We start from the raw sequence: 7,036 nt of genomic DNA on the forward strand, positions 1-7,036 counted from the left end.
CACAGTTTCTTTGGCCAAACTGGACAAGCAGAATAAGACTTTTTACACCTTGATCTTCCTTGTCACTATTGGGATTAGACTAGCAGTCACAAAGGCATACTGTAGCTTTTTTATTATTATTACTAATTATTATATCACCATTTACAGTATTCCATGGCGCTTTACATGTGAGGAGGAGTGTACATAATAAAAAACAAGTACAATAATCTTAATCAATCAATACATGACTGGTACAGGAGGAGAGAGGACCCTGCCCGCCACAATCTACAAGCCACAACAATACAAGTAATGCATCTCAACTGAAGTCCTAAACTAACTCCAAGAGGTCATGTTTTCGTGATTCCCTTAGAACTCTACAGATGATTTAATAATTGTTATACCTCAGAAATTGACATAGTCGCTCTCTCTAATAATGACCGATAGACAGAACTCGAGTACCTAACGTTTTATTTAACATCTAGTCCCTTCCAAAACATGTAGAAGATCAGTCCCCCACCCATACCTGGTGTTAACCCCTAAAGATACACTAAAGTATCAAGGAGTTCTGTAGATAGGTGGAACAGTCTACTACATGCCACTAGGAGCCCTCCCACATTATGCGAAACCTCTCCCTGGCTTGATTATCATGATGCAATTGGGGATGCATTAGTGGTTTTGATTCAGAAATACAGAGATAGACCAAGAAACCCTAGAGAATTACGACTCCTTCAAACCTGGTAGCACTGGCTTTTTCTCCTTGCCTTACCTCAGGGAGGTGACAGCCACTGCAATGATAGTTGAAAAGGTTACTGAGATTCTCCTGGAAAATCTACTGTTGTCTCATTCTGTGCATTCAATGCTGTCAACAGCATAGGTCTAGTGTCAGACTGAGCAAGCATGATTGTGCGCTCCTTGCACCCCCAACTTTGAAATTTTTAGGTGCACTAAATCCTGTCACTAATGTATCAGATTTGGAATAGATAGGGTAAATAAGCATTGTACCCCGGCTGAGGCAGAGCTGACATTTTATTGATAAATCTAGGCTTTATTATATGGGCACCCCCACACAACGTAGGCAGAGGTAAATGAGTAGGCTATAGTGGAGGCAAACCAGATACTCAGGCATATTTGAGCTTAGTTTGCTGAATTTATTGCCCTCACAGTACCCTGTTAACTGGCAAAGAAAAGGGATATGAATAGATCTATATAGCTGTGCTAAAGGTTTGGGGCAGTGCATCATTTTGGAAATATATGGCTGCAGAAATTATTACCCCAGAAAGATCCATGCACTATAATGAGGCAGCAGAGTTACTATGGACTCAGTCTGGTCTCTGTTCAGCATTGTCCTTCTCAGAGGTGCACAAAACTGTGGCAGAGGGCATTTTTATGCACGCCTAAAAAGATGGTGCCCACAGTGTCTCCATCTGCCTCATTATAGGTGTGATGGAAATATATATCATATAGATCTCACTTGCATATATACTCCTATAGTTGTGGCCAAAAGTATTGACACCCCTGCAATTCTGTCAGATAATACTGAGTTTCTTCCTGAAAATGATTGCAAACACAAATTATTTGTTATTATTATCTTCATTTAATTTGTCTTAAATGAAAAAACACAAAAAGAATTGTCCTAAAGCCAAATTGGATATAATTCCACACCAAACATAAAAAAGGGGGTGGACAAAAGTATTGGCACTGTTCGAAAAATCATGTGATGCTTCTCTAATTTGTGTAATTAACAGCACCTGTAACTTATCTGTGGCACCTAACAGGTGTTGGCAATAACTAAATCACACTTGCAGCCAGTTGACATGGATTAATGTTGACTCAACCTCTGTCCTGTGTCCTTGTGTGTACCACATTGAGCATGGAGAAAAGAAGACCAAAGAACTGTCTGAGGACTTGAGAAACCAAATTGTGAGGAAGCATGAGCAATCTCAAGGCTACAAGTCCATCTCCAAAGACCTGAATGTTCCTGTATCTACCGTGCGCAGTGTCATCAAGAAGTTTAAAGCCCATAGCACTGTGGCTAACCTCCCTAGATGTGGACGGAAAAGAAAAATTGACAAGAGATTTCAACGCAAGATTGTGCGGATGTTGGATAAAGAACCTCGACTAACATCCAAACAAGTTCAAGCTGCCCTGCAGTTCGAGGGTACAACAGTGTCAACCCGTACTATCCGTCGGATCTGAATGAAAAGGGACTGTATGGTAGGAGACCCAGGAAGACCCCACTTCTTACCCCGAGACATAAAAAAGCCAGGCAGGAGTTTGCCAAAACTTACCTGAAAAAGCCTAAAACGTTTTGGAAGAATGTTCTCTGGTCAGATGAGACAAAAGTAGAGCTTTTTGGGCAAAGGCATCAACATAAAGTTTACAGGAAAAAAAAAGAGGCATTCAAAGAAAAGAACATGGTCCCTACAGTCAAACATGGCGGAGGTTCCCTGATGTTTTGGGGTTGCTTTGCTGCCTCTGGCACTGGACTGCTTGACCGTGTGCATGGCATTATGAAGTCTGAAGACTACCAACAAATTTTGCAGCATAATGTAGGGCCCAGTGTGAGAAAGCTGGGTCTCCCTCAGAGGTCATGGGTCTTCCAGCAGGACAATGACCCAAAACACACTTCAAAAAGCACTAGAAAATGGTTTGAGAGAAAGCACTGGAGACTTCTAAGGTGGCCAGCAATGAGTCCAGACCTGAATCCCATAGAACACCTGTGGAGAGATCTAAAAATGGCAGTTTGGAGAAGACACCCTTCAAATATCAGGGACCTGGAGCAGTTTGCCAAAGAAGAATGGTCTAAAATTCCAGCAGAGCATTGTAAGAAACTCATTGATGGTTACCGGAAGCGGTTGGTTGCAGTTATTTTGGCTAAAGGTTGTGCAACCAAGTATTAGGCTGAGGGTGACAATACTTTTGTCTGGCCCATTTTTGGAGTTTTGTGTGAAATGATCAATGTTTTGCTTTTTGCTTCATTCTCTTTTGAGTTTTTTCATTTAAGACAAATTAAATGAAGATAAGAATACCAAAGAATTTGTGTTTGCAATCATTTTCAGGAAGAAACTGAGTATTATCTGACAGAATTGCAGGGGTGTCAATAGTTTTGGCCACAACTGTATATAATTATATATACTCATGTATACTCATATATCCACAGCTAATACATATAACTACAATCAATTGCTTAAAATGGCTGACATAAACTGATATAAGCCAGACAGACTGTTCGGGGATTTCCAGCCAAAAGCGGAACAGCACCAGATGTATTTAGTGATGATCAGATGTCTCAACTTTGTCCTAGATGCAGACAGCTACACTTTAGTTGCTTAATCAGCATTCATATGCGCATTAATCACAATATTTCATATATATTTAGATAACCCATAAGAGGAGATTGACAATACGGTAATTAACTAACCACCCCTTTCTATATGCAATTATAAATCCATGTATGTACAATAAATCATCAGTATTGGTGGAATGTTATTGTCACAATGGTGTGCAGTCTCATTTCTGAGCGCTCAAAATACTCAGTCTAATTGGGAACGGCCGCAGCACACACAGGGATAGATTTATCCAAAACAAATTTCCATAACATCTGGGGTCCAACGTGGGGCAATGGACGAAACGCACGGGGACCCTGCTGACCGGAGAGACAGAGGTGTTGGCCACGGCCTTGGTTCACGGGACGGAGACTGCGCAGCTCCATAAGTAAGGTAAGAGAATGTTATCATCTTACCTGAAAGTCCCATGTGCCCAGTCCGGGTCTATATATCTTTCTGGTGTGGTCATCACCACATTCCCAGGTAGTGTAAAAAGTCCAAGCCCGTATCCAAACCCTGGGATATGTCTGCTGTGTGCCGTGTATGTGTTCCATGTTTGTGTAGATCCGGGAGACAGTTGGATTGTTTGTGGTGGCTGGGTAGCAGATGGCAGGAAGTCAAATTGCTCGATAAACTATCACAGATTCCTGTGAGTATTTCAGAGAATTACACGGAAACCCCGGCGTAAGCGCTCAGCGCAAAATAAATGTGTTCTTTGGTAGTTAGAATGAACAAATCAACAGCAGATCAAGAATTGTATGTATTTTTTAATAAATCACAAAAAGAAAAAAGAAAGCTGCACAGCTGCAGGGTCCTGAGAAACGTTCAGCGGAGACTTTCAATCAAAGATAAATCCGACACATAGCAGGAAGTGCTCAGCGTGAGAAGACAAAAGGATCAAATGCTAGTAAGTCATAAAGTAACACGCGATAGCACTCACCAGTCCTGGAGTCAAAGATTCCTTTATTCAATATGCATGTAAATCTTCACGGCACGGGGGAGCAGGACAGTGAAAGGAGTGTGCAGGAGGAGACGATGGCCGTTTCGCGCTTCACACAGCGCTTCTACGGGTCCATGTTTGGAGGAAGTGACGCTAGAAGAAATAGGTGAGTATACAAACTCCACCTGCGTCACAAGCCAATCAGACATGAAAAAAGTGCATAATGTGAAAATAAAAACATTTAAAAACAATAAGCACAATTCACATAAGGTAACGGTAATGCAAACAAAACAGTATAGCGAGCTACATCTATTATTATGAGACTCTTGCTTCCATATTCTTTCTGCGTAACAACACTATATGCGTCAAGCGCCAGCTATAGAAAGGCGGGCTCACCGTATCTCACATATAATGCATGAGTTCGTGGACAACAAAGAAGAGCAAGTTATCGAAGCATACTTAAATAGTGTGTTGAACTATTGACTCTAAGGTATAAGTAAGAGATCACTATCAATATTAGAACTCACAAAGACTAAGGGTACCGTCACACTCAGCAACTTTCCAACGATCACGACCAGCGATACGACCTGGCCGTGATCGTTGGAAAGTCCTTGTGTGGTCGCTGGAGAGCTGTCACACAGACAGCTCTCCAGCGACCAACGATGCCGATGTCCCCGGGTAACCAGGGTAAACATCGGGTTACTAAGCGCAGGGCCGCGCTTAGTAACCCGATGTTTACCCTGGTTACCATTGTAAATGTAAAAAAAAAAACCACTACATACTTACATTCCGGTGCCTGTCACGTCCCCGGCGTCCGCTTCCCTGCACTCCTCCTGCATCCTGTGTAAGCGCGGCCGTAAAGTAGAGCGGTGACGTCACCGCTGTGCTCTGATGTACGGCCGGCGCTGACACAGGATGCAGGAGGAGTGCAGGGAAACGGATGCCGGGGATGTGACAGGCACCGGAATGTAAGTATGTAGTGTTTTCTTTTTTTTACATTTACAATGGTAACCAGGGTAAACATCGGGTTACTAAGCGCGGCCCTGCGCTTAGTAACCCGATATTTACCCTGGTTACCAGTGAAGACATCGCTGCATCGGCGTCACACATACCGATGCAGCGATGTCAGCGGGTGATCCAGCGACGAAATAAAGTTTCAAACGATCTGCTACGACGTACGATTCTCAGCGGGGTCCCTGATCGCAGTAGCGTGTCAGACACAGCGAGATCGTAACGATATCGCTGGAACGTCACGGATCGTGCTGTCGTAGCAACCAAAGTGCCACTGTGAGACGGTACCCTAAGAGTTAGCAATTAGGAACTCAGGGTCTGAGCACAGACAAAAAGGACATATGTATATCGGCTCTTAACCACCGAGATAAAACACTCTATAGGAAGACTGACATATCTATTCTGTCATTAAGGCCAGCAGGATCTGTAGCGTTTAAAAAACGTCCCTTCTTACATTAAGGACACCAATTCGTTTTTGGACCACGTTCAGACTTGTGTGGCAGCCGGGGTTCTCCCTGGCATCCATCGATGTAGTGAGTCTGTATACTAACATCCCACAAACTTTAGGAGTGGAGACAATCAGACGGATCTTGAAAACTGTGGATAGGAGCTCCGCCTATATTGATTTTGTCTGCAGGAGTCTCAATTTCATATTGATGCATAATGCGTTCACCTTTCTTGATGTTTGGTACAGACAGACCACGGGGACTGCCATGGGGACCCCAGCTGCATGCACTTTTGCTAATTTATTTTTGGCTGTTTTTGAGGAAGACTACGTATACTCAGCAAAGAATATTTTTCTGAAACACAAAATTATATCTCAGATATGTGGACGATATTTTTGTCATTTGGGACGGTACTGAAGACGATTTTAGAGCTTTTGTGGGTTTTTTGAATAAGGTCAACAATATGGGAATGTCATTTACCCATAATTTTGGGGGCACTAAATTGGAGTTCTTAGGTGTATCAGTGGATATTTAGGAGGACAGAATGCGTACTTCTGTTTTTCGCAAGCCCACTGCTGTGAATTCAGTATTACATTTCAATAGCTTCCATCCCAAACATACAAAAAAATCAGTACCCTTTAGCCAGCTACTGAGAACCCGTAGGGTTAACAACACAGAGAGGGGTTTCGAGCAGCAATCAAAAGAGCTATGTCAGAGGCTATATGAAAGAGGGTACCCCAACGAGTTATTGCAGTCTACCCTCGAACGTGTCAATCATCAATCCAGGGAGGCTAGAAAACCGGACCACGATTTGGCAGATCGACGGTTCCTAATTGCTAACTCTTAATCTTTGTGAGTTCTAATATTGATAGTGATCTCTTTATTTGTACCTTAGAGGCAATAGTAGTTCACCACACTATTTAAGTATGCTTCGATAACTTGCTCTTCTTTGTTGTCCACGGACTCATGCATTATATGTGAGATACGGTGAGCCCGCCTTTCTATAGCTGGCGCTTGACGCATATAGTGTTGTTACGCAGAAAGAATATGGAAGCAAGAGTCTCATAATAATAGATGTAGCTCGCTATACTGTTTTGTTTGCATTACCGTTACCTTTTGTGAATTGTGCTTATTGTTTTTAAATGTTTTTATTTTCACATTATGCACTTTTTTCATGTCTGATTGGCTTGTGACGCAGGTGGAGTTTGTATACTCACCTATTTCTTCTAGCGTCACTATCTCCAGACATGGACCCGTAGAAGCGCTGTGTGAAGCGCGAAACGGCCGTCGTCTCCTCCTGCACACTCCTTTCACTGTCCTGCTCCCCCGTGCCG

This window comes from Ranitomeya variabilis, chromosome 5 (assembly GCF_051348905.1).
Source record: "Ranitomeya variabilis isolate aRanVar5 chromosome 5, aRanVar5.hap1, whole genome shotgun sequence".
Lineage (NCBI taxonomy): Eukaryota > Metazoa > Chordata > Amphibia > Anura > Dendrobatidae > Ranitomeya > Ranitomeya variabilis.